At 36.9% G+C, this 27,340-nt stretch overlaps 1 pseudogene; it reads right to left on the bottom strand.

Annotated features, from left to right (window-relative positions):
- Positions 1-19,941: 19,941 nt before the first annotated feature.
- Positions 19,942-21,824, bottom strand: LOC122108311 (annotated as a pseudogene).
- Positions 21,825-27,340: the final 5,516 nt, after the last annotated feature.

Here is a 27,340-nt window from a genome sequence, read left to right as displayed (position 1 = left end):
ATACTCTATTATTCAAGCGAAAAGGGATCCTTAATCAAATTTCTCATTTAAGCTAAAAGCAATAGGCTCTGTCAGGGTGAATGAAGCAATTTTTCATTAAATTAAATATTATCTACTGTAGTCACATGATTTTTTCTTCTTTTAAACCTAAGCGTTTTTGACATAATATATAGATTCATACGTTTTTTGGGTATATAAATATTTTAGTTACTGGTTTTGTATTTCTGAAGTTTGATTACTAAGACATTTCAAGGAAACACTGAATTTCATGTACTATGTCAACAGTGATTTTTAGAAATTGAATCAATCTCAATATGACATAAAGCAAGATATTCCATGGCTCATGCACTTATTCCTAGAATTGAATATAACTTGTTTTTGAATGGTAGGAAATTCATATTATACCTACTCTATAGAATAATTAAGAAATAAATTATCGTGATAGTATTTATTTTTTCTTCCACTAGAAAGAAAGAACCTCACAATAGATGACAAAAACTTGAATGGAAATGTCATAAAATTATGAAAAATTCAAGTTATTATGAGTTAGATGAAATAGTCATTTTTGAATGTCAAAAAATGAAATCTCTTGAAGCTTTCTTATCTGTTAAATAAAATGTATTTGCACTCAAAATATTTCATTCATCTCTTCAGTAATGGTATAATCCAACCTCCTCAATTTCAAAAAGCTTCTCTGCTTATTTCAAGTAAATAATTAGGAACAGAATTTATCACAATTTACAGAAATATCTACCCGTAACTCTAGAAATTAAAACTGAAATCATAAAGTGTTGGGATTAATAATTAGCTTTCACTATGTTGCCATAAAAAGGTGAACCCTCTCACGTGGGCATAGTTGTAGAGATTTGGTCATTGAGAACTTATGATCAAAGAGAATGTTAAGATCAAAGTCCTTTCCTCTTCTTCCTTCTTTTACTCCCTGTCTCCTTCTCCTTTTGCTTTTCCTTCTCCCTCTTCCTCGTCCCCTCCTCGTGTTTCTCTCTTTCACCACTCTTATTCCTACTTTACTTCCTGGCTTCCATGAATACACATACTCCGTCACATGTTCCTGACATGGGGTACTGTGCCACCACCAACCCAAAGCAATGAGGATAAGAAATATAAACAGAAATGTGTAAAATCAGAAGACAAGATTAATCTCTCCCCCTTTTAAGTTAATTTTATAAAGTATTTTGTCATATTAATAGGAGACTGACACAACATGCTCACATTTATTATAAGGGATAAGATTTACTGGAAAAAAATCTGACCAATATCGCCCTAATGAAATGATTGATTAAATTAATATTATATTAAGACAAATCTAGTTTAAAATATCAGATATACTTCAATAAGAGGCAAAAAAATCACGTCTATGGTTTCCTATGAGAAGACAGCAGAATACAATTTGTTCCTTAAGGAAATTGACCTATAATTGACTGCATTGTCAATTTCATAAATGATGTAAGAAGACTGTAGAACAAATTACAACCTAAACTGCATGTATTAAAATTTACTTCGTCCCATGTATTCTATCTATGTCTGGTTCCCAAAATGACTTACATTTTATCATATTTTTAATTAACTTTAAGTAGTTGTATGGGAGTTGCTGTTTGACAAAGCAGCTAATGAATAGTGTTTAGTGAGGTTTTTTTTTTCTTTTTTCTCTCCTGAGGTTTGAACTCTGGGTCTGAATGCTGTTCCTGAGTGCCTTTGGATGAATGCTAGAATTCTATCACTTGAGGCATAGCAGCACTTTCAGATTTTTCTGAGATTTAATTGGAAATATGAATCTCACAGACTTTCTTGCCTGGACTGGCTTCAAACCTCAATCCTCAGCCTCCTAATTATACAGGTGTGAGCCACTATTGCCCGGTTTAATACAATGCACCTATTTTTTTACTCGTCCTGGGGCTTGAAATCAGGGCCTTGGCAATGTCCTTGAGTTTTTTTTCCTCATGCTAGTACTCTATGACTTGTGTCATAGTGCCAATTCCAGATTTTTTGTTTATGTAGTATTGAGGAACCAAACCCAGGGCTTCACACATGCAAGGCAAGCAGTCTACCACTAAGACACATTCCCAGCCCTATACAACGCCTCTTGGTAATCATTATCCCTCATCCTTCACAATCCTATCTCATCCCTCAATTTACATAATTTTGTAGAATATTCACTGACTCACAATAGCATGTATAGTCACTCAGAAAATATACCACGGATCATATTTTCTTGATAGTCTTAATCATCAACATACCAACGTTATGCGTTATAGAATTCTGTGATTTTAAATTCTATATTATCACTTAGATTCACCCACTACTATTCTAAAATTTTTCCTAAGGTTAATGCAAATGCAATTTGTAATTTTTCGATAAAGTAAATTATTCTTAGAATGTTAAAGAGTTGGAGTAAGAATATTACCTTCAGTTCTAGAACATTTTATCCTTACTACCCTCTCAAAATATTCCCATATTTATTACTAGTCACTTCCTGTCAACATTCGACCATACCTCTCTTGAGCAGCTGTTATTTCATATTCTTCCTCTACAGATGTGCCAATATTAAAAAGCTCATATAATTAGAAAATGTAGTCTATTTTATCCATTTTTCCCATGTAATATTACTGTTTTTACAGTAAGTCCATGTAAACTTTTCTCATGGATAGAGCATATGTATAATAGAATAACATCCTCAATGGGCATTTAAATTCTTTATTACATGTTATTGTAAAAGGCTTTGCTCTGTATATTCTTGTATATGTGTCTCATTGGACATATGTTGAAATCTATTTTGTATATAAAATTATGATTCAAAATGCTGGATCATAGAAGCAACTCTATATATAATATCTTAAAGATTGCCAGTATGTTCAACAAACTGACTATATTATTTTAAATGTCAAACACCAATGTATAAGGATTCCAATTTCTACATAATGGTTGTGCATGGCTATCTTATTGTTTCTATTTCCACTAATCTCTATATGTATGCAATGTCTATGTATGTTATGATCTTTCCATATGTTACTTGGCTGTTATTATATTACTATAGAGATATGTATTTGGATTTTTTATAACTTATTCAGGATGGTTAAAGTTTTTTATTGGCATTAATATGCTATTAATATATTTCTGATTCAAGTCTATTTAAATAAATTTATATGTTTACACACTATATGTACATATGCATATATTCATACTTATATGTGTATATATACTAATACCTATATAAGGATATACAGATGTGTATGTACATGTATATAGACATATATGTATGTTATTATTTTCATTGTCTGTAAGTTATCATTTTACTTTATTTGCCAAACACGTCCTTTATTGATTTTACTTCATTTTATTTTATGGTTGATGTTGTACAGAGAAGCCAGTTGAATTGCCGGTGACTCACCCCTATAATCCTAGCTACTCAGGAGGCTGAGATCTGAGTATCATGTTTCAAAGCCAGCCTGTGCATGAAAAGTCCATGAGACTCTTATCTCCAATAAACCACCAGAAAACCTGAAGTGGCCCTATGACTCAAGTGGTAGAACTCTAGCCTTGAGTTGAAGAGCTGAGGGACAGCACCCAGGCCCAGAGTTCAAGGCCCACAACCCCCACAACCACCATGACCAACAACAAAAAGAATACTGACTGAAAAATCAATAGTATTAAGCAGTCTTAAAGATAGGCTCAAGTCTAAAATTTTAGTATAATCTTAGATTCCAGCATCGTTCTAGTCCAATGAGCTAAGAGCCCTCAGAATGTTGAATGAATTTCTTAGTTTATTTACACAATCACTATAAGTATGTATTTTCTCATCTCTTTCTTTCATTTCACAAGAGAATCTGTATTTATCCTTTATGCCAAAGATCTTCTTAAGATATAGGATGTTAGGCAGAAAAAATTAGATGTATGTTTAAAGATTTTCATCTCTTAAGAGACTAAAAAGCTCAGAAGACATTTTGCTATAACTGGCATATTTCAGATGACTTAAATGTTTTGGTTCTTAAACTAAGTGAAATACGTGTAAAATGTTACAGTTTTTCCAAACAATGATTATGGCTTATACTTTTCTGCTCCAATGAGTTGAAACTTCTGACAAGATTGGAGGGCATATCGATTTCAGGGGAGAAGTGTTAATGTTAGAATGCCAAGGGAGATTCCTAAAACAGCATTGCCTATCACATATCTGTTAGTTATACTTATGGCATATAAGTGTATATACCTACAAATATGATTTGAATAAGGAATGTGTGATTTACAAAATTCATTCAATAACAAATAAACCTGAAAACACTTCTATTTATTTAAATAAACTAGTATATCTAGTGAGGATTTAAAAATTTTTAGAATATATGTTTTAAGATATATTTCAAAGTACTGTTTATTTTTAATGGTTTATTTTTAATTGTCAGTTTGGGGGCTTGAAATCTGGACCTGGACACTGTCCCTCAGTTCTTCAGCTCAAGATTAGTGCTCTACCACTTGAGCCACTCCAGTTTTCTTTTGTCTCATTGGAGATAATATACTCACAGACTTTCCTGCGTAGGCTGGCCTTGAGCCATGATTCTCAGTTCTCAACCTCCTTAGTAGCTAGGGTTACAAGCATGAGCAACTATATCCATTAATTTCTGCATGTAACATTTCTTTTTAGTGAGAATGCTCAAAAACTTATCTTCTCACTGTGATGAAATATCTATTCTTAACTATGATCACTTTTCTTCTTGTAGTATAAAATTAATATATTAACTTTTAGTCATGGAAGTCTGCTAATTAAAGTTACATAAAACATTAATTGTAAAATGAAAGAAATTCATGGTTCTGTTTCTTCTTTTAAGTAAACCATTCTGCGTTTTGTTTTCAATTATGTTTCTTTGGAAATGTGTAATATTCATTGATTTAACTGTTAAAATTGATAGCAATTACATTATATCAAGTTGATTCAAACTTGTATTTGAAAATTGCACCCTTACCACAAATATACTTCCACTTTCCTCTATCACATAATTAAAATAACAGTAAAGCAAAGATTGGCGTTAGCCATTCATGTGTAGAATCCTAGAAACTTAGGAGTCTAAAACCTGAAAACTTTAGTTCAATGTCAGTCCAAACAGACAAAAATGTGAGAAAACTTTTCTCCAATTATCCAGCAAGAAGCAGAAGGTGAGAATATGGCTCAAGGAATAGAACAAAAAATTAGAGCAAAAAAATAGAGCAAACAAAAAGCTATGAGCAAAAAATTCAAGGAAGACCATAAAACATTGAGTTCCAGCCTTAAAAATGGCATATACACACAAGACAACAACAAAAAGTAATATGAACATCAATAATGAAGACAAAATAGTAGAAAAGATCATGAGGAATATGTAAACATCTGGAAGACAGAAATCATTTGACAGAATTTTGATTCATGAAAGGGAAAAGTGGCAGTCTCATTTGTACAATCTCATTGTAGTCATTTTTATTGAAACTTGGCTATTGGGTAACATGTGAAAGAGTAGATTGGATTACCTGACTTAGCAGACCTTGCTTGTGACTATGCACCATCCCACTATGCAAAATCTAAAATAATGCTTGGTAATTTAAATAAAACCTCATGTTAGAGACTGTTTGGCCCACATAGACTGAGGTCCTTATATTAAGGCTTCAGACCAGTGCTTTTGTTTATAACCACTCCTGTTTTAACAAGTTGGGACAAATAGAAGTAGTGGGTTTAATTATAAAAGGGAAGCATGCTACAGACTTATTTTTGTTGCTAAGGCTCTAACCACTTTAGATTATTTTTCAGGCCAAGCCATCCTTGAGTAATTATCGCTTACCTATGGCTTCCACAAACGTGAGATAGCAGGAAATTTCATTATATCTAGCTTTCTTTGTTTTTGTAGTTCCTCACGAATTTGTGTTTTTCAGAACTGGCCCTCATATCAGTCTTCTAAATCTCCGCCTTCTAATTAGCAAGGTATATTTCATCTCAAGCTTGGATCCACATTATTTTCAATGTAAACATTCAATATTGACTTCTGTTTTCTAGATATTAAATTCTATAGAGGTTAGTATGGATCTTTATGATCTTATAAGAACATAGATAAATCCCTTGAATACTTTTTTCCAATTTATTTAAATATTTCTAGTATGACATCACAAATAGGACATTAATATGTCTCAAGTATCTTATGCAAACCAGTTAATTTAATTATTTTGTGCACATATTAAGTCCAACATAATTTTATCAAATCTATATTAATATCCAGTATTTACAGATACGTTTCTTTACCAAAAATAATTGTCTCATGTTTGCCTTTTATAATTAAACCCACCACTTGTCTTTTTTCCATCTGAAACCTGTTTTATCCTGGCAACCAACATATTTTTTTTCTCCAACATTTAGATCATGCAATAAATAAACATGATTGCCATCAAATCTAATTCCCAGTTATTGTATGCCTTAATTTTTTATTGCATTAACTCGAGTTGCCTTTTGGTTCTGTTATTAGAGAATGTAGCACAATTCGTTTCCCATTTACTTGAAGAAAGCCTGAATTGATTTCCTTTTCTTTGACTAGAGGAAATAATGCTGCTATAATCCTCTGTGTTTTGGCATTTGGGTGAATGTTATATTTTATTTCTGTGAGACAAAGCCTGGAAAGATCAATTCCTGTGCTATACAGTGGGTATTTGCTTATTTCATATGCTAAGAACTTGTCAAATGTTTTCAGAAGTGAATTTTTCCATTTGACATTTCTGCCAGCATCCATTTTCTCTGTTTTTTGATAACATTTAGTATGGTCATTATTGTATTATTTGAAATAATTCTTATACATGTTTTATGATGTCATTTTGGTTTTAATGTGCATTTATTTGGCGACTGATGATGATTTTCTTGTGCTTATTTTTCACAAGATATACTTTGCTGGTTTCTAATTGATGTTCTTTTTAACATTAGGTTTTGAGAGTTCTATGTAGAATCTAGATTTGAGGCATTCTTCAGGTATAAGATTTATACATATTTTATCCTTGACTATGGGTACACCTCATCATCATTATAATCATCACAATCATCATCATCATCACTATCATTATTACTAGTATTACCTTTCTACATGTATGTATGGTCCTGGGGCTTGAACTCAGGGTCCCTGAAATTTCTTTTAATTTGTTAAAAATTTAACATTTCAGCCACTCCTCACTTCTGGCTTTTTGCTGATTAATCAGAAATAATATTCTCAAGGACTTTATTTTGTGGGGGGCTGGCTTCATATAGCAAAACTTAAATCACAGGCTACAAGTAGCTAGGATGAGATACATGAGCCACCTGCTTCCAACTTCTATTCACCACTTGTATATGAGCTTTCACAGACCAAATTATTTTACACTTTTATTAAGTTCTACTATATTGTTTTCCTTGCCTATAATTTTAATGCCAAATTTAAGAAAGTTTCATCTCCAAAATTGTCAAGACATCTTTCTTTGTTTTACATTTGCATCACTCATTTTGTTTTATATGCCATGTTTTAATCCTGCATGAAGTTAATATTTGAATAAATTGTTATGTTTAAGTAAATGTTTACTTTTTAATTCTCCCCAATATTGTCTAACCTCTCACCACTTATTAACAAGAATTGCATTTTACAAATGTTTGGTTTTACCTCTTATTAAATATTCCTTGATAATATTTATGTGGAGCTAATCTGGTGCTGTACAGACCCATTGAGCTGTACATTTTTTCTCTACAAATATAACAATTTTATACTAACAGCTTTAATATTGGACAGAGAAATATATTCCAGTTAATTTTCCTTTGTGAATGAGTCAGAGTGCTTTTCAGGTGTTTTTAGAAGTTGTCATAAACATAAATAAAACTGTGAAGCTGGACGATGTTGGCTCATGCTTGTAATCCTAGATGCATAGGAGGCTGTGATCTGAGGATTGTGGTTCAAAACCTACTGGATCGGGAATGTCCGTAAGACTCTTATGTCCAATAAACAACCAGAAAACCAGCAGTGCCAGAGTTTCTCAATGGGTAGATCACTCATTTGAGCTGAAAAGCATTGGGTCAGTGCCAAGTACCAGATTTCAAAAACCACGAATGACCAACAAATAGGGGAGGAGACAATTTATATCTTGGCTCAATTGTATCCTCCAATCCACAAAAATTATATGTCTCCATTTATTTTGATTTTTGCTTTTATATACAGCATTGTATAATTTTCAATGACAGTGGGTGAACAGCACTTTAATAATTTTGACGATATGTGAAGGTAGCAGAAAGAAATTCACAGAAAACAGTTGAAAAATAAAGGGCAATAAGAATGGAGAAAAAAAACAGGTTAATCAGGCCCTTGATCAATATGAGAGTGTAAAGTATTTCAAAAAGATTTCTTCATACAATTAATATACATCAATTAATAAATATCTTCCAAAGGCATTTGTATTCAAGTATGACATAAAGGATATATACAGATTCTGTGGTGAAATGAAAGATAGATGATAAAATACATACTTATAGTAACTGTGTAAATAAACTAAGAAATCTGGTTAACATTCTGAGAACACATGGCTCATTAGATGAGAAGGCTGTTGGCATCTAAGATAATACCACAATGTTAGACTTGAGCCTAACTTTAAGACTGATTAATACTTTTGCTTTTTGAGTCAGTATTCTTTTTGTTGTTGTTATTGGTGGTGGTGATGGTCGTGGGCCTTGAACTCTGTGCCTAGGTGCTTTCCCTCAGCTCTTCAGCTCAAGGCTGGAGCCATAGCACCACTTCCAGTTTTCTGGTGGTTTATTGGTGATACCAGTCTCATGGACTTTTTCTGCCCAGGCTGGCTTTGAACCGCGATCATTAGATCTCAGCCTCTTGAGTAGCTTGGATTATAGGTGTGAGCCCCCAGCACCAGGCTTCAGTCAGTATTCTTAGTACAAGGAAAAAATATAAATGGTTTGGAACCAAGCTGTAGAAGACTGCCTTTTTTGCTTTAGAAGAGAGCAGTCAGATACCTTATGAGTAGATAGATTTAACAAAAATTGAACATATCAGTCTACACTGAATGCTACCAAACATTTTGCAAAGTTCCGAAAATGATAAGAATATTAACTGTAATAATTACCTCGATAATAAAAGACATGTTTGAGTGTTCTGTCTTTATTGTTACTGTTGTAAATGTACAATGCCATTTTATTCATTTTTGTTGTTATTTCCTTTGTATGTTCTTTCCCCTATGGCATATCCCCTGTTGTCACTGTACTCAGTTATGGTATCCTGCATCTTGTATATACATGTCTAATCTGGGGAGGGGAAGGAGAATTACAAAACTGTGAAACAAGGACACAGGATGACACATTGCAACATACTCAGAAGACAGTATATTGGAAATGAACTTTACCACTTCATGCAGTGAGGGGTGGGGAGATAGGAATGTGAGAGCTGGGGGAGGGAAGGGATAGTGGGACAACAACAAGGAAGGGAAAGGGTAACAATGATCAACAAGTAATATACTCATTGCCTTACTCATGTAACTGTAACCCCTCTGTACATCTTAACCATAAAATAAAATAAAGTAAAATCAATAAAGGACATGTTTGGCAAATAAAGTAAAATGATAATTTACAGAGAAATGAAAATAATAATATACATATATGCCTGTATATATGCATATACACATATGTATATTCGTATATGTATACATATATAGGTATTTGTATGTATACACATATAAGTATGAATATATGCACATGTATACATAGTGTGTATACATATTCATTTACTTAAAACACTTGAATCAGAAATATATTAAGAGCATATTAATACCAATGAAAAAAATTAACCATCATGAATAAATTATCAAAAAAATGAAATACATATCTCTATATTAATATAACAACAACCAAGGAACATATGGAAGTATCATTATATACCTAGAAATTGCATACATATAGAGATTAGTGGAAATAGAAACAACAATGAGATTGCACTGCACAACCACTATGTAGAAATTGGAATTCTTATACATTGGTCCTTGGCACTTAAAATGATACAGTCAGTTTGTTAAACATACTGGCAATCTTTAAGATATTACACATAGAGTTGCCTCTATGATCCAGAGTATTTTTTGTTTCCTTTTTGGTCAGTCGTGGGGCTTGAACTCCGGGCTTGGGCACTGTCCCTGCACTCTACAGCTCAAGGCAAGCACTCTACCACTTGAGTCACAGTGCCACTTCGGTTTTCTAGTGGTTTATTGGATATAAGAGTCTCACGGACTTTGCTTCCCAGGCTGGTTTTGAACCATAATCCTCAGATCTCAGCCTCCTGAGTAGCTAGGATTACAGGCATAAGCCACCGATGCCCAATTTGATCCAGCATTTTGAATCATAATTGTATATACAAAATATATTTCAACATATATCAAATGAGAAACATTTACAGGAATATACATAGCAAAACCTTTTACAATAACATATAATAAAATATTGAAATGTACATTGAGGATGTTATATAATTATTCACATGCATACAAAACAATATACTCCATCCATGAGAAAAATTTTCATGGTCTTACTTTGGAAACAGAAATATTACATGGGAGAAATGGATAGACTACATTTTATAATAATGTGAGCTTTTTAAAATTGGCACATCTGTAGAGGTAGAATATGAAATAATAGCTGCTCTAGAGGAGGTAGGTTGAAATGATGACAGGAAGTGACTATTAATAAATATTGGAGTATTTTGAGAGGGTAGTGATGATAAAATGTTCTAGAACTGAAGCTGATGTTCTTACTCCAACTCTTTAACATTTTAAGAATCATTGTACTTTATTGAAGAATTACAGAGTGCATTTGCATTAACCTTAGGAAAAATTTTTATAATAGTAGTGTGTAAATCTGAATAGTAGTGTGTGAAAATTTAGAATTTAAAATCCCAGAATTCTGTAATGCATAACTTTAGAATGTTGATGAATAAAACTATCAATAAAGTATAATCAGTGATATATTCTCTGAGTGATTATATATGACATTGCAAGTCAGTGAATATTCTACAAAATTATGCAAATTGAGGGATGAGATAGGTTTGAGTAGAATGAGGGATAATGATCATCAAGGTGCATTGTATTGGCCATGGAATGTGGCATAGTGGTAGACTGCTTGCCTTGCCTGTGTGAAGCCTTGGGTTTGATTCCTCAGTACTAAATAATTTTTTAAAAGCTGGAATTGGCAATATGACACAAGTTGTAGAGTGCTAGAGTGAGGAAAAGAAGCTCTTGGGCATTGCCAAAGCCCTGAGTTCAAGCCCCAGGACTACCAAAAAAAAAAAAAAGGCTCATTGTATAAGCCAGGCACTAGCTGCTCACGCCTGTGAGCCTCAATAATCAGGAGGCTGAGGATTGTGATTTGAAGCCATCCCAGGCAAGAAAGTCTGTGAGATTCTTATCTCCAATTTAATCTCAGAAAAATCTGAAAGTGCTGCTATGCTTCAAGTGATAGAGTTCTAATGTTCATGCAAAGGAGCTCAGGGACAGCGCCCAGACCCAGAGTTCAAACCTCAGAAGACAAAACAGAAAAAAAAAAAAAAAAAAAAACCTCACTAAACACTATTCATAAACTGCTTTGTCAAACAGCAACTCCCATGCAATTACATAAAGTTAATTAAAAATATGTTTAGAATAAGAATACAAATCATTTTGGGAACCAGACATAGATAGAATATAGGGGACAGAGTAAATTTTATATCACACAGATTGAGTTGAAATGTGTTCTTCAGTCTTCTTACATCATTTATGAAATTGACAATACACCAAATACAGGTCAATTTCCTTGAGGAATAGATTGAATTCTATTGTCTTTTCATAGTAAACCATAGACGTGATTTTTTTGTCTCTTATTGAAGTATATCTGGCACTTTAAAGTAGATTTTTCCTAATATAATATTAATTTAATCAATAATTTATTAGGGTGATGTTGGTCAGATTTTTTCTAGTAAATCTTATCCCTTATAATAAGTGAGAGCATGCTGTGTCAGTCTCATATCAATATGACAAAATACTTTATAAAATTAACTTAAATTGGGGAAAGATTAATCTTGGCTTCTGATTTTATACATTTCAGTACATGTTTCTTATTCTCCTTGCTTTTGGTTGGTGGTGGCACAGTACCCTATTTCAGGAACATGTGATGGAATGTATGTATTCATGGAAGCCAGGAAGTAAAGAAGAGGCGGAATAGGAGTGGGAGAGGGAAAAAGAAGAGGAGAGGAAGAGTGAGAGCAAAATGGAAAAGGAGAAGGGGAAGGAGAAGGAAACAGAGAATAAAAAGAAGGAAGAGGAGGAAAGGACTTTGATCTTAACATCCTCTTTGATCACAAGTTCTCAGTGACCAAATCTCTACAACTATGCCCACTTCAAAGGGTTCACTTCTTTAAGGTAACATAATGAAAGCTAATTATTAATCCCAACCCTTTATGACTTCAGATTTAATTTCTAGAGTGGTGGGTAGATATTTCTACAGATTTCAATAACATCTGTTCCTAAATATTGACTTGAATTAATCAGAGAAACTATTTGGCATGGAGGTGGTTTGGTTATACCATTGCTGGAGAGATGAATCAAATATTTTGAGTGTAAATACATTTTATTTAACAGATAAGGAAGCTTCAAGAGATTTCATTTTGTGACCTTCAAAAATGACTATTTCATCTAACTCATAATGACTTGAATTTTTCATAAACTTTATGGCATCTCCATTCAAGTTTTTGTCATCTATAGTGAGGTTCTTTCTTTCTACTTGAAGGAAAAAATTAATATTATCATGATCATTTATTTCTTAAATATTTCATAGAGAGTAGATATAATATGAATTTCCTACCATTCAAAAATAAGTTATATTCAAGTCTATAGTGTAATGCCAAGGTTGCAGGATCCCTCAAAAGAAGACCACCAAGAGTCAGACTATACAGCTGTTTTATTTAAATGGGCTGCAGCTTGGGCCTCTTCCTACACTCTGACATAGCGGGACCCAGGAGGAGAGCCCCGAGCTAAGGATTTGCAGGTCTTATATAGGCACACAATCAACCATGTGTTTTGATTACAGCCTCAAACTTTAACCTTTCATTCCCCCCCTTGACTTATGGTCCTGAGCCACAATCTTGTGGCTCTGGCCCAAAACTAAACTCCAACAGCTCTTGATCTTGAACGAGTATACCAATAACAATCAGTCCATTTTTCTTTTCTTCATGAGTGGTTGGGTAGGATGCTTGGAGACTTCCCATCTTTCCCCACGGTTGTCCAAGACAAAGGGGTCAGCTGGTCAGGTGTGGAAACTGGATCCAAGCAACAATGCCATCCACCTTAAGGGCAGTAGGTGTAGCCAGTAGCACCATGTAAGGTCCCTTCCACCATGGTTCCAGAGATCGCAAGTTGTGCCTTTGAACAAACACCCAGTCCCCTGGTTTAAACAAATGCGGAGTATGAATAGAAGCAGAATCATATAATGCTCTAAGCTGGGGCCCCATACTCTTATGCACCAGCTGTAAATAGTCAAGCTTACACAGAAATTCAGTATCATCCAAATCAGCAAGCAATTCAGTCTGAAGGCTAGGGATAATGAGTGGAGGGTGTCCATACATTATCTCAAAAGGAGTAAAGCCAAGCCGATAGGGTGAATTTCTTATTCTAAACAAGGCAAAAAGAAGGAGCGATACCCAGTCTGCACCACTCTCCAAGGCCAATTTAGTCTCTTTTAGAGTCTGATTCATTCTTTCTACCTGCCCTGAACTCTAGGGTCTATAAGCACAGTGCAAATTCCAATCCGTCCCCATTACCGCGGCTATTCCCTGACTTACTTTTGAGACGAAGGCCGGTCCATTGTCTGACCCGATGGTGGATGGGAAGCCATATCTGGGTAGGATTTCTTCCAGGATCTTCTTAGTCAACACGTTCTCGGTCTCATGCTTTGTTGGGTAGGCTTCAACACATCCTGAATAAGTATCTACAAAAACTAGCAAATATTTATATCCAAATTTATCAGTTTTAATTTCTGTGAAGTCTACTTCCCAATGCACACCTGGCCTATCTCCACGGAGGCTAGCTCCTTTTGTAACAGGTTGATTGGGGGCACTGGTGAGCTGACAGGCTTTACAATTTTTAACAATGTCCTCAATGAGTTGATTTCCTTGCCTAATTTTTACTTCTGAGTGTCGGAGCAAGTCCTGCATTGTTCGAGTTCCCTCCCCAATTTTCCACCAGTCTTTGTTTCCTTCTGTGTCTAGGGGTTTATAGGCCATGGGAATTTTCTTTATCCACTCCAAGTCTTCCTGGGAGTACTGAGGCTCAGAAGGCAACACGTGGTGGTCATTGCCTCAAACTTTAACCTCTCAATAGGAATAATTGGATAAGTGATGGAATATCTTGCTTTAGTTCAGATTTAAAGTTTAATTTTCAAAGTGCCTTATAGTTCAATTTTGGCAATCAAAATGAAAAACAGGCATGTTTTATCCTCAAGAATGTCATTATCTTTATCTGATTTGGGGATGGGAATGGAAATCACAGATATGGTGAGATAAAGGACAAATGCATCAGTGATCCTCAAAAAAACATTATTTTGGAAATGAATTTTACAACTTGTGGGGGAGGATGGGAGTTGGGGGGAAAGCAGGAAAAACCAAGGGAGAGGGTACACTGCTTAGAAGAAATAGACTATTTCCTTAGTTCTGTAACCCCTCTCTATATACTTTACAATAAAAAATTAAATAAAAATAAATAAATTTTTAAAGAAATCGAAAAAAAAGAATGTCATTATTTTATGTGTGAAAAAATAAAATAAACCTAATATTAATTCAGTGTAAATAAGAAATCAAATCCTTATGCAATGCATCGATTCCATAGATTATGAAATATATTGGTAAAATTAATAAAACTTGTATTAAGTATGTTACTTAAGACATGAAGCAAGTGATAATTTTGTTTTCTAGGTGACGATATAGAAATCAAAGCCCAAAGATTCCAGAGTTCTTTGTGATTGATACGTGTCAATTTACACATATGCTTGTCTCATGTCAATGTTATTTCAGCATAACTGAGAACAGAACTAAATGAAAATATACTCAAATGTTTAGCTTTATTTTGTTACTAAATATGTCATTTTATATCTCTCTATTTTATTTGAAAAATCTGGTAAATTTATTTAAGTCATATCAACAATAATGAGAAATAAACAGGATCTACCTCCTTAAAAGACAATGAATAAGAAAAAAAAATGACTCTTTTGTTTTGTTCCAAGGCTGAATTAAGCCAGGCCCAAAGAAACATAGGTCCCATGCTTTCCCTTATTTGCAATAACTAGTATTTGTCTGAGACAAGCAGAAACGGTCAGATAAGTTTATGTTAGGCAAAATGGAGCCCAAAATAAGGATTCAAATGATTTTTCTTTCTTGTGATTTTTTCTAACATATTTATAAGATGATTTCTTTGTTGCTTTGTATGTCTCTTCCCCACAGTATAACCCCTGTTTTCACTGTATTTGATGTTGGTATACTTTGTAGAGGGGGACGAAAAAAACTTATTGTTTAAATAGTAATAAAGGTGGACCCATTGGAATAAAAAGATGTACAAGCCATTTTGTTGAAAAACGAACTTTACAACTTTGGCGGAGGGGGACTGGGGTGGTCATGGGAAAGGAAGCGAAGGGGAAACAAAAGAGGAGGCAACAATGCTTGTTAAGAAATGTACTCATTACCTTGCCCATGTAATGGTAACCCCTCTGTACTGTATTTTCACAATTAAAAATAAAGGAAAAAAAAGAAAGAAAAAAGTGAAACAACAAAGAAAAAAATTGAACCTCATTTTGCATTTTGTCTTTGTATATTGTGGTGCTTTGCAATTGTGTATTATGTGACTATCCCATAAATCTGGGCTCAAATCACTAGGGCTACTGGAAGAAAATTTCAAAATCTAAAGCAGGTAACACAGCTGTGCAGTTGTTTGTGGGTTTCACTACAGTAGCAGGAGGGCATTGTTATACCTGGACTGGAGACCCTCCAAAGATCACCAGAGACCAAGATCAATGTAAGTGAAAAAAGAGTCGTTTATTTGCAAGTTCAAGCTTGGTCCTCCATGCACTCGGTAACCCGTGACACTAAGAGGTCCCGAGCATAGAATTAGTACAGTTTTTATGGTATTGAATAAACAACCTTAAGGGAGTATTACATGAGATATTACATGATTGGTTAATATTTTAAGCAAATTAAGCTACACATACATGATTGGTTATTATTAATACTGACTTGTTATTGACGGGTACCACCTGGCCACTGGGTCACCGTGTCTCGTATAGACACTCAGTGTTTGGTTGATGTATCCAGAGAAAATTCCTGTGGCTTGCCCAAGGATTACATATGTTTCAGTTGCCTGGCAATTGTTTTCTTTTCTATATCATTTCTGGGTCAAATTCATGGTTCTTTCTATAATCCGTACCTCACAAGATGGTTGCTAATCTGTAATGGAGTTACTTAGTTCTTTATTGTGCCTCTTTAAGTCTTAGACTCTTCATTCCCCCCTTTCTATTATGCACCTGAAAGGCTAATCATTGTCCTTAAGGGCCTGCGTTACGTCTTTTATCAGGGATTAATTGATATGGCATTCTCAAGACCATCAGTTGTATGGTATTGACTCGTTTCTTAACACACATCACTAGTCGATTTACAACACAAGGCCCTATTGTGAACACAAGCACTAGAATGATAATGGGACCCAACAGAGTGGATATTAATGTAGTAATCCAAGGGGAATAGTTAAACCATGATTCAAACCATCCTTCTTGCTGTTCCCTTATTCTTTAACAACTCGAGTGATTTGCATAGAAGCAACATTCTTCCCTAGGACAGCACATAGACCTCCTTGCTGTAAGAAAAGTCCAGCCCTTGACTGTTTTGTAATGCTACCTCAGGTAAGGAATCATGACATTTTTGAAGGTAGGGTGGAGAACTTTCCAGGTTTTTTATATCCTCATCTATAGAAGCACAAAGGTTAGAGTAGGGTGTTCTCTGAGTAACCAGGGATGCTACTCGAGTTCCTACTCCAGCCAAGCCCACCAGAGCCCTGATACTCACGGCATTTATTATTTCTATTTTAGCTTTTCGGGGTCAGTAGCTTGCTGCGGATATTTTTTTATCATCTTGTCTTCCAGAGAATTGTAAAGTAGTCGTGGGATGAGTTGCACCATGACACAAAAGCTGTGGGTCCTATTTAAAACGTCCAGTGCACAAAAGGGGTTAGGCCAGTTGAACATGTCTACCAAACATCTTGGGGAGGTAATCAATAACCTTCCTCAGGAGTCCATTCTTGGGTCTGATTACATAAGTGAGTAAAATTAGTACTCATCCTACACATAACCGTTGTCCTATAACTGCCTTTAGGGTAAATTTTGCCTCTTTTTATTCCCATCTGCATGATTTACTTGTTTTAGTTACATTCTGTACCACTGCAATACTCTCATAAAATGGGGGTGTCATATCAGAACACATCCAACGTGTTTTGGTAATATCAGGGCGCGTCTGCTTGATTACATTATAAGTTTGAACCAACAGCTGCCATAGAGAATCCTCCAGCAAGGCGATGTTCTCCCTGATGGGGTCTCCTCTTTTCAGAAGAGATGGGGTCACTACAGCCTGGGGCTTTTTCTTTTCACTTGCTTTGGCTTTTGTGGCAGAAACCGGTCTTAAAACAGTGTTTGTTCCCATTACTGAAGGGAAATAGCTAGCTGTGGCAATTGCCTGTAGACTTCTAAGTATGTCAATGTGAGTCTCTCCACATCGGTAAAATCTTAGTCCCCAAGTCTTTCCTAATTCCCATCCTATGACTTGTTTGCCCCTGTCTGTGAACCGAACTTCCACTCAGGCATCAGAATCCTGGGGAACCCTAATTTGTTGGTGCACAGGCATCCCATTAAACTGGATGCCCGCTGGCCCTGATTTAGTAAAAGTAACAAGGTCTCATCCTTTTCCTTTCCATTTTCCTGAGGTACTTGTTTTGCAGCCCCAGCTCTTACAGTAAAAGTCCTCTTGTCCTCCACAATTACTAGTCCTGCCTTCCCCTGGGCAAACATATCAGTGTCTCCGTCTACACTCAACAAGCCTAGGTCCTTCCCATACTCCCTCAGCGAGCTGTCACAATTTAAATGTAAGCCTGTCTCGAAACCATAGGGAGGGTCCCTCTTTCACAGCCAGAGGGAATGGTTTGTCCATTACATGATTACTAATAATCCAAGTCCAATTATATGGGCGATTAGGATTGCAGGCACCCACTATTATTTCAATACAATTTCCAAGTAAGGTATAAGTCAACAACCATTTCATGACTTAGTCTTTTTATGGCTCAATTTGAGCTTTAAGGATTGTCTTTGGAAAGTGAGACTTATCACTCTGGGTTCTCTCCAAAATCGGTTATGGGATCTGCAGGCTTCGTATGCAAATGGTGGATCCAGTTAGTGATGCCGTTGACTTTGAGGACAGTTGAATTCGTCAAGATGACCACAAAGGTCCTTTCCACCGGGGTTCCAGGTTTTCCTGTCAGTGTCTTTTCACCAGGACCCAGTCCGGTGGCAGAAGTGATGTGGGATCGGTGGAGGGCCTGACTCGTACAGCACATTCAGTGTAGGCCAGACCTAAAGGCGGGTCCTCTACAGGACCCTGAGAGAGAACAAAAGTTCAGAGTCATCATCTTCCCTAAGAAGCTGCTCTGAAAATTAGGAATTATGGGAGGGGGCATTTCGAATACAATTTCATAGGGGGAAAGACAAATTTTCAAAGGGGAGTTTCATACTCTGTATAAGGCAAAGGGAAGGAGTGTTACCCAGTCACCACCAGTCTCCATGGTCAATTTGGTCAGGGTCTCTTTTATAGTTCTATTCATCCTTTCTACCTGTCCTGAGCTTTGGGGGGTCTATAAGCACAATGCAGTTTCCAATCTGCCCCAAGAGCATTAGCAAGTCTCTGACTTACCTTTGACACAAAGGCTGGTCCATTATCTGATCCTATCATACTAGGGAAGTCAAACCTGGGTAAGATTTCTTCCAGAAACTTCTTAGCCACCACCTGTGCTGTTTCACACTTTGTAGGAAAGGTTTTTACCCATCCTGAAAAGGGAAAACTAATAGATATTTATATCCATACTTGCCAGGTTTGATTTCTGTGAAGTCCACCTGCCAGTAGATTCCTGGTTTATCTCCTCTTTTCCGACTGCCTGGTCCTGCCTGAATTTTCCCTGCATTAGTCAGCTGACATGCCTTACAGTCCCTGACAATCTGTTCTATTTTAGCATGACTATTCTTGACCCTTAGACCAGTATTTCTCACCATGTCTTGCATCTTCATCGCTCCCATGTGGGTGCTCCATGCATTTTCAGTAGTATTTTACTCCCTAACTGTTCTAGCAAGATAATGTTGCTCTTAGAGTCTCTCCATCAACCATTCAGGCATTGTGCCATTGTTAGTCGATCAATCCATTTTAAATCTTCTGTGTTATATGTAGGAGTGTCCAGGAGAGTTCTTGCACCGGGGTCTGGGAGGTTTATCATCATTATAGAGTCTTTTTGTGTTGTCACTTCCCGGGCAGTTCTGTGGGCCAGGTTATTGCCTTTACTCACAGCATCTTTACGTTTTTAATGTCCATGGAAATGAACAATGGCCAACTTCTTAGGCAACCAAAGAGCAGAGATTAAGGCCAAAATTTCATCTTTATTTTTGATGGACTTTCCCTCTGCTGTCAGTAATCCTCTTTTTTTGTAGATAGCTCTGTGTATATAAGCCATTGCAAATTAATACCGACTAACACTGTACAGAGTTAGTCTTTTATTCTTTCCTAGCGTTAGTGCTTGGGGTCAGGGCTATTAATTCGGCTCTCTAGGCTGACGTGCCTATGGGCAGAGGTTCGGCCCAAACGACATCACTCTCAGTCACTACTGCTGCTCCCGCATACCTATGTCCTTGATGAACAAAGCTGCTCCCATCTGTAAACCACACGAGTTCAGCATCTGGTAATGCTGATCTCTTAAGTCCTCTTGGATATTATGGACTTGCGCCAGGATCTCCGAGCAATCATGTAGTGACATGTCTAGGTCTGGATCTGGTAGAAAAATCACTGGGTTGACAGCTGAGGGAACCTGGAAATTAATTCTGAGAGGAGTGAGTAGCAGTCCTTGGTAATGGATTACTCAGGCATTGCTGAGCCATCGATCTGGTGGCTGCTTTAACACACTCTCAATAGCATGGGCGTGGTCACATAGAGTTCCTGTCCCATAGTTAATTTGCATCTTTAACCATTAGAGCAGTAGCCACTATCATTCTCAGGCATGGTGGCCATCCTGCTGCCACCAGTCTAATTTCTTTGAAAAGTAGGCTATTGGTCTTCTCCATGGGCCTAGATATTGGCTTAGGACTCCTTTCATAATCCCATTATGTTCATCCACATACAAATAAAAGTATTCAGTTGTATCAGGGAGTCCTAATGCTGAGGTTGACAATAAGGCATTTTTATCTGTTCAAAGGCTTGTTCAACCTAATTCATCCATAAAAACAGCTGCTTTTCTTTGGTAGCCTCATAAAGGGGTTTAGCCAACTCCGCAAACCCAGCAATGCACAGACAGCAAAAGCCTGCTTAGCCCCAAAGCTCCCTTACCTGGTGCTGAGACTGGGGTGTTGGAATTTTAAGGACAGTTTCTTTTATTCCTTTTGTAAGCCACTGCTGCCCCCCTTTCAATAAATATTCCAGGTAAGTTACCTCTGATTTGCAGATTTGAGCTTTCTTGGCCAACACTCAAGAAACCAAGGCTTCCCAAAGTCTGGAGTAAATCCTCCATTCCTCGGCTGCATTCTCTTTCAGATTTAGCAGCAATTAATAAGTCATTCACATATTGCAACAAAGTCAAGCCAGGGTGGCCTCCCCTAGCCTCACCTAAGTCCTCATGCAGGGCTTTGTCAAAGAGTGTAGGTGAGTTTTTAAATCCTTGAGGAAGTCTTTTCCAGTTCAGCTGTCCATTAATATCTCTTTCTACATCTGTCCACTCAAAGGAGAAGAGATCTTAGCTTTTAGCTGCCAAGGGTAGGCTGAAAAAGGCATCTTCTAAATCTAATACTGTGTACCACTGCCTATAGGGAGGCAGGGTGCTCAGGAGTGTGTAGGGGTTGGGTACAGTCGGGTGAATGTCCATTACCCATTTGTTGACCTCCCTTAACTCTCTACTGGCTTATATTCATTGGAGTGGGGCTTACAGACTGATAGCAGGGGAGTGTTCCATGCCGACTGACAGGGTCGCAGTATACCCAGTTCTAGCAGACACCTAATGTGGGGCGTTATTCCTACCCATGCCTCCATGGATATAGGGTACTGCCAGACTCTGACTGGGTCAGCTCCTGGCTTTACGTCAATGAATAGAGCTGGTCTATTCTTTGCTAGTCCCACTCCTCCAGTCTCTGCCCATGCTTCTGGATACCTTTCCAGCCAGTAGGTGATTTCTTGGTGAGGAGCCTGGGGTGATTGGTGCAACCAGTAATCGTCTTCCAGGCTCAGAGTCAGCCCTTGTATTGGTCTCCCTTGGGCATCTGTCGCCCGGGAGCCTTCTGGATAGAAGTCAATCTGTGCTCTGACCTTAGTCAACAAGTATCTTCCTAATATGGGATAAAGACTCTCTGGGATAACTGAAAATGAGTGAGACACTCGTCCCATCACCAGATCCACTGTTCTTTGGGTGGTCCATGAGTATTGTTTAACTGATGTGACCCCTTGCACCCAAGAAGTTTTGTTCGAAAGTATTCCGTGGGGCTTTATTACTCCTTGGGTCATTTTGAGTAGTGGTCATATCCCAAATTGCTGAAAGCACCAGCTATTTCGTTTTGTGACAATTGTAATTACTTTTCTCCTTTCCTCTGGTCTTATGTGTGAATTGACATACATTGAAATGGGTCAGAACCAGAATGCACTTCGCACTCCCCTTACCTTCCTAACAACTAATTTAAAGAATGTTAAGGACAGAGCTAACAATGTCCCAAGGTGTAAAGTGTGGACTAGCTGGTCTGTCTAAGATCCCAAAGGGGATCTAGCAGTGGCAATCGATAGATTACCTGACTCTAGCTTTGCTTCAAGTGGGCCAATCTTTCTAGGCCAGATTTCACTCTTCGAGGTGGAAATATAAGGGAGTCTGAAAGAGAAAGTAGCTATTATTGGACGAAGTAACAGAGCGAAGACTTACAGCCTCAAATGGAGAAAAACAGGGTCTCTGGGCATCCACCTCTGGATGAACCTGAGTGAGGAAATGTTTCATAATACTCACATTACAAACACACAGACATTAGGACAAGACACACATTTAATAGCATGCCCATGGTAGACTGTCAGACAGAAAGTGAAGGATTACAGACACGATAAATCCCAAATGTCCTCACTAGTGGACAGTCTACCTTGTAAACTATCAGACAGAAAGTTTCTGACAACAAACAGGCCCAAGTGTCCACACTAGTGGATAGTTTACCTTCCCGGGGAACTAGGCGACCTCTCCCACCAGTCCAGTTGGCTGCCTTATAGCACTATCCGACAGGACTTCTTGCCAATTCCAATACTGCAGGACACACAGACCCCAGACAGTTACAAAGCGGCAATGCCTTTACTTACCGGCCATTCTTTGCTACTCTCTGATCAGGTGTCTGGTTGGGTTTATGGGTTTATCCTGGATGAGCCCCCATCTGTTAAACGTCCTCCAAAGACCACCAAATTCAATGTAAGTGACAAGACTGGTTTATTTGCAAATTCGAGCTTGGTCCTCCGTGCACTCGGTAACTGCTGACACTAAGAGGCCCCGAGCATAGAATAGTACAGTTTTTATAGTATTGAATAAACAACCTTAAGGGAGTGTTACATGAGAAATTACGTGAGTGGCTAATTTAAGCAAATTAAGCTACACATACATGATTGGTTATTATTAATACTGACTTGTTATTGACGGGGACCACCTGGCCTCTGGGTCACCGTGTCTTGTATGGCCAGCCAGTGTTTGGTTGATGTATCCAGAGAAAATTCCTGTTGCTTGCCCAAGGATTATATATGTTTCAGTTGCCTGGCAATTGTTTTCTTTCCTGTGTCATTTCTGGGTCAAATTCATGTTTGTTTGTTTGTTTGTTTTTTAATAATCCGTACCTCACAAGATGGTTGCTAGTCTGTAATGGGGTTACTTAGTTCTTTATTGTGCCTCTTTAAGTCAGACTTTTCAGCACAAACTCTACAAAGGAAATAATTCCAGTTCTTTGCAGGCAAGGATGTGATGAAAAGCATACTTTTACCGTCATACATGAAATAAGAAGACACACTTTAAAAGCTTACTAAGTGATCAGTCCTTAAATAACAGTGCCAGTTTTAAGGCACTCTAGATAATTCAAGTCCTTTACCTCCCCACTACCATAACTGCCATTCACAAATCATTGCCAAGGTGAATTTCCAGTTCTTTTTGATATTTCGAATGGCTTAGGAGTAACATAAACAATAATTCAACTGGTTGAGAAATTTTAATTTAGAATAAGCAAAAAATCAGAGTCAACTACATAGCATAACCTTTAGGGAAAATGGTATGTCCTTTGTAACTTAATATTAGACATTAGGGCAAAATGCCAGAAACAGGTTCTGCAAGGACAAAGAACTCTTTAAGATATATTAAAGATTACCTAGGGACAAGTAATTTTAACTACATTTTCTATTATATGATAGCACATTTGTGTCTGCTGATCAGAGAGACTCAAAAAATTTTTAAATGTGATATGAAAAATGCATTGTCATGAGTGAATGAAATCACGGATTAGATGGCTCAGGAGCTGGGTGGTTCTGTTAAATAATCTCATTATTTTGAATGATCTAGTTTTTTTGTATGTGTGGAATTATGAATGTATTTTCTGACTGGGCAAGGAAGTTTATTATTAGATAGATCATTTTCTCATACCCAATGTCAGGAACCTAACCTAAGCATTGTTTCCTCCACCTTTATTTCCCCATACCATCCCTTCCCCTCTTCCCCTCATCCACACATCCCTCTACCACTACCCTCCCCACCACCCTCACCACCCACCCCACCAAAGTTGTAAAGTTCGTTTATCGACATAACGTCTTATACATCTCATTGTTGTAAAATGGGTCCACCTGTAAACCTATTTAAACACTTTGTCTTTCTCATTCCCTACAAAAATTATATCAACATCAAATACAGTGAAAGCAGCGCTTATAGCCTGAGGGAAGTACATACAAAGCAACAAACAAATCATCTTATAAATATGTTGAAAACAATAACAAGAAAGAAAAGAAAACATTTGAATCCGTATCTTGGGATTCATTTCTCCAAACAACAACCTGTCTGAGAGTTTCTGTTTGTCTCAGACATATATTAGTTATTGCAAATAAGGGAAACCATGGTATCTATGTTTCTTTGGGCCTGGCTTACTTCACTTAATATAATTTTTTCCAATCTTTCCATTTCCTAACAAATGGTGCAATGTCTAGATTGGTTCCATATCTTACCTATGGTAAATAATGTTGCAATGAGCATAGTGATGCTGGTAGCTTTAGTATGGTCTTGTTTGTGATCATTTGAGTAAATGCCCAAAAGTGGTATTGCTGGGTCATAGGGGAGCTCTATGTGGAGTTTTCTGTGGAACCTACATAACAAATTCCAAAATGGTTGAACAAGTTTCTCCTCCCACCAACAATGCAGTAAGGTTCCCTTCTGCTCACATCACATCCGGCATTAGTTGTTATTAGGGTTCTTGATTATAGCCATTTTAACTGCGGTGTGGTGGTATCACAACGTGGTTTTCATTTGCATTTCTTTTCTGGCTAGGGAGGTTAAGCATTTCTTCATGTGTCTATTGGCCATTCATCTTTCCTATTCCGAGAAGTTTCGCTTTGACTCTTTAGTCCACTTATTTATTAGCCAGTTGTTACTTTGAAGATTTGTGGTTGGGGGATTTAATTTTTTGAGATCCAGGTATATTTTATTTTATTATTTTTTTTTTTCTTTTTGGGTCCGGTCGTGGGGCCTGAACTCTGGGCCTGGGTGCTGTCCCTCAGCTCTTCAGCTCAAGGCTAGCGCTCTACCACTTGAGCCACAGCGCCACTTCCGGCTTTTTTCTTTTTGCTTATGTGGAGCTGAGGAATGGAACCCAGGGCCTCAGGCATGCAAGGCAAGCGCTCTACCACTGAGCCACCTTCCCAGCCCACGAGATCCAGGTATATTTTAAATATGAGACCCTTGTCCTATGTATGGCGAATGAAGTTCTTCTCCCAATCAGTGGGCTTTCTATTGATCTTGATAGCTAAATCCATTGCCAAGCAGAAGCTCTGCAATTTCATGCAATCCCATTTGTTCCACCTTTCTTTGATTTGTTGTATTTCTGGGTCTCTATTAAGAAAATATTGGTCTGTGCAAAGGAGACCTAGGTTTTCTCCTATGCCATCCTGTAATGTTTTCAAAGTGTCTGCTTTAAGTCTGAGTTCTTTGATCCATTTAGAGTTGATTCTGGATCAAGCTGATGTATAAGTATCTAGCTTTAGTTTTCTACAGGTGATTAACCAATTTTGCCAGCACCATTTACTGAAGAGGCTGTCTTTCTTATATTCTTGTTTTTTAGCAACCTTATTGACGATTACAGTGCTATAGGTCTGCAGGTTCATTTCTGGGTTTTCAATTCTATTCCATCTACCCTGAGGTCTGTTCTTGTGTCAGGACCACGCTGTTTTGATTACTGTAGCTTTGTAGTAGAGTTTATAGTTTGATATTTATATTCCTCCATCACTGTTCTTTCTGTTAAGTATCATTTTGCTGTTTGGGGACTTTATTATTCCACATGAATTTTTGGATTGAGTCTTGTATTTCCTTGAAGAATGAGGTTGGAATATTGATAGGTATCGCATTGAATTTGTAGAAAGCCTAGGGAAGTATTTCCATTTTCATGATGTTAATAGTTCCAATCCAGGAGCATGGGAGGTTTTGCCACATTCTAATTTCTGTTTTGATTCCTTTTTAAAATTTTTAAAGTTTTCATCATTGAGGTCTTTCACTTCTTTGGTTAAGTTAATTCCAAGGTATTTTATTTTTTGTGGGGCTATTACAAATGGAGTTGCTTTCCTGATTTCAGCCACGCTTTACTCATTGTTGGCATACAGAAAAGGCATTGATTTTTGAGGGTTAATTTTATACCCTGCTACTTTTCCAAAGTTTAGAATCAGCTTGATTTATTTGGGAGTGGAGTCCGTGGGATTCTTTAAAGACAATATCATGTCATCAGCAAAGAGGGAGAGTTTTACTTCCTCTTTCCCTATTTGGATCCCTTTTATGGTTGCATCTTGTCTTATTGTTAAAATGAAGAGAAATGGAGAGAGTGGACATCCTTGTCTTGTTCCTGATTTAAGAGGACATGGCTTTAGTTTTTCACCATTAAGTTTTATGCTGGCTGTAGGTTTGTAAGTTTTGTCATATACAGCCTTTATTGTACTGAGGAATGTTCCCTCGATTCCTAATTTTTGCAGAATCCTCATCACAAAGGGTTATTGAACCTTGTCAAATCCTTTTTCTGCAACTATTGAGATAACCATTTGGTTCTTATCCTTGCTGTTTGTGATGTGATGAATTATTCCAGATTATTTGGTTATATTGAACCAACTTTGCATCCCTGAAATGAAGCCTGTTTGATCGTGGAGTATGATTTTTTGGATGAATTGTTCAAGTCAATTGGCCAAAATTTTGTTGAGAAGTTTTGCTTCAATACTCATCAAAGAAAGAGAACAAAGAAATGAGTCTAGAGTTCTCTTTCTTTGATGAGTCCCTGCCTGGTTTGGGGATGAGGGTTATGATGGCTTCATAGAATGAGTTTGGTAGTGAACTTTCTCCTTCAATTTCATTGAAGAGTTGAAGGAGTATTGATGTGAGCTCTGCCATGAAGGCCTTGTAGAATTCCGCTGTAAATCCGTCTGGTCCTGGGCTTTCTGAGATGGGAGGTCTCTTATTACTGTTTCTATTTCAATGCTTGATGGTTTAACTCATCTTGGTTTACTTTCAGCATTACCATATTTGCTAGGAAAACGTCCATTTCTGCCAGGTTCCCTAACTTACTAGTATAAAGGTTTGAAAAGTATTACCTTATAATGTTCGGAATCTTGATTGTTTCTGTGGTGATATTTCCATTCTCATCTCTGAGTTTATTTGAGTGTATTTTCTTCTTTTTCTCATAAGATTTGCTAAGGGTCTGTCAATTTTTTTAATTTTTCAAAATACCAATTCTTTGTCTTTTTGGTTCTTTCTGTTTTCATATTTGGATTCTAATTTG

Source organism: Dipodomys spectabilis, unplaced genomic scaffold, assembly GCF_019054845.1.
Source record: "Dipodomys spectabilis isolate Male_0828 unplaced genomic scaffold, ASM1905484v1 ptg000056l, whole genome shotgun sequence".
Taxonomy (NCBI): Eukaryota; Metazoa; Chordata; class Mammalia; order Rodentia; family Heteromyidae; genus Dipodomys; species Dipodomys spectabilis.
The sequence above is the reverse complement of the archived record's forward strand: the minus strand, read 5'-3'. Positions and strand labels throughout refer to the sequence as shown.